Genomic DNA, 2,578 nt, shown 5'->3' with positions numbered 1-2,578 from the left:
CTGCAACCCGGAGAGACAACAATTACTGAGCAATCCAATGGAAGACCGACCAATCGCTGAGCAAAGGCAGAGCGCAACTCCAGCTCGGTACATACCTGAGGGTCCGTCTACAACAGAGGTAGGCAGCCTGGGGGCCCTCCAGCTGTTGCGGAACTACATTTCCCAGGAGGCATTGCAAGGCCGGCAGTTACAATTTCTCCCAGAGGCATGATGGGACTTGTAGTCCTGCAACAGCTGGAAAGGCCCCAGGTTCCCTCCCCCTTGCTCTAGAAGGTAGAAGTGTGAGGAGGTAGAGGCACACCTTGCTCTGACCTCTAGTGTCACCAGAATTGGAGGAGGACTCGGTACGGCTCTCTGTTCTCCTTGCTGGAGGGGAAGCTGTACCTGAGGATCTGCAGTGCAAGAATCTCCCTGCCTCATCCATTCTGCGGGTCTGTGCTTCTCACAGCGCTATCATTATCCCTCCAGTCATCCAGCTGAGGAAGCAAAGCCCTGCCTCTACCAAGATGGCCGCCTCCAAGCAGTGCATGCTGGGGAAAAGATCAGCTGCAGGGAGACCACAGACAAAACTCGTTTTTTAACCACTTCTCTACGTTGGGTGTTTTTCAGATTCGGTGTTTACAAGACTAAAACATTTTTTTTTGCTAAAAAATTACTTAAAACCCCCAAACATTATATATATATTTTTTCTAACACACTAGAGAATAAAATGGCGATCATTGCAATACTTTTTGTCGCACCATATTTGCGCAGCGGTCTTACAAGCGCACTTTTTTTGGAAAAAATTCACTTTTTTGAATTAAAAAATAAGACAGCAATAAATTTGGCCCAATTTTTTTATATATTGTGAAAGATAATGTTACGCCGAGTAAAATTATACCCAACATGTCACGCTTAAAAATTGCGCCCACTCGTGGCATGGCGTCAAACTTTTACCCTTAAAAATCTCGATAGGCGACATTTAAAAAATTCTACAGGTTGCATGTTTTGAGCTACAGAGTAGGTCTAGGGCTAGAATTATTGCTCTCGCTCCAACGATCGCGGCGATACCTCACTTGTGTGGTTTAAATACCGTTTTCATATGCGGGCGCTACTCAGGTATGTGTTCACTTCCGCGCGCGAGCTCGTCGGGACAGGGCGCTTTAAAACTTTTTTTTTTTTCTTATTTATTTTTATTTATTTTATTATTTTTTTACACTGGGAAAAAAAAATTAATCACTTTTATTCCTATTACAAGGAATGTAAACATCGCTTGTAATAGAAAAAAGCATGACAGGTCCTCTTAAATATGAGATCTGGGGTCAAAAAGACGTCACATCTCATATTTAGGCTTAAATGCAAAAAAATAAAAAAAATAAAAAAAAGAGTAAAATTTTGTCATTTAAAAAAAATGACAACAAAAAAAAATTGTCTCTTTAAGATGCTGGGCGGGACTGATGTTTTGACGTCACTTCCGCCCAGCAGAGCTATGGGGACGGGTGGGGGCCATCTTGCCCTCACTCATAATCCCACAGAGCAGGCAGCAGGACCCGATCGCCTCCGCCGCGAGACCACCGTTATCTTTTACAGGACCGCTCACACTAAAGATGGATACCTCGGTTGTGGCAGCAGCTGCTACCGTTACAGAGATATCCATCTTTAAAGTGCCGCCGTAAAAAGACGCAAGGCGGTCGGCAAGTGGTTAAAGTCCGCAACTACAAATGCTGCAGCTGCTGACTTTTAATAAAGACACTTACCTGTCATAGGACCCCCCCCCCCCCCGAGGCCAATCCATCCATCGTATCGTGTGCCGGCACCACTTCACTGCCCGTTTTCCTACTGCGCATGCGTGAGTCGCGCGTCACTTTGTGAATGGACAGCTGTCTTCTGGAAAGAAACATAGGTCCCAGGAGACAGCACGCCCCATTTCCAGGGGACACAGCCAATGACCGACCACCATGACCAATCACAGTTGTACACAACGGATGGCTTACCTTTCATGCTATCCATTGTGTTGCTAGCCATGATTGTCAATTAAATCACATGGTACAGACAGGGCCAATCACAGCCCATCTGTACCATGTGATTAGATTTGACCGAGAAAAGAAAAAGAAGGAGGACAGAAAAGACAGGCAGGAGACAGAAAAGACAGACAGGAGACAGAAAAGACAGACAGGAGACAGAAAAGACAGGAGACAGAAGAGACAGGCAGGAGACAGAAAAGACAGACAGGAGACAGAAAAGACAGACAGGAGACAGAAAAGACAGACAGGAGACAGAAGAGACAGGAGACAGAAGAGACAGGCAGGAGACAGAAAAGACAGACAGGAGACAGAAAAGACAGACAGGAGACAGAAAAGACAGACAGGAGACAGAAAAGACAGACAGGAGACAGAAAAGACAGACAGGAGACAGAAAAGACAGACAGGAGACAGAAAAGACAGACAGGAGACAGAAAAGACAGGCAGGAGACAGAAAAGACAGGCAGGAGACAGAAGAGACAGGCAGGAGACAGAAGAGACAGGCAGGAGACAGAAGAGACAGGAGACAGAAGAGAAAATATTGGAGCATTTTCATGGAATCCACCAATAGAGAGGAA

Source organism: Rana temporaria, chromosome 7 (assembly GCF_905171775.1).
Source record: "Rana temporaria chromosome 7, aRanTem1.1, whole genome shotgun sequence".
Taxonomy (NCBI): Eukaryota; Metazoa; Chordata; class Amphibia; order Anura; family Ranidae; genus Rana; species Rana temporaria.
This window is presented reverse-complemented; position numbering follows the sequence as displayed.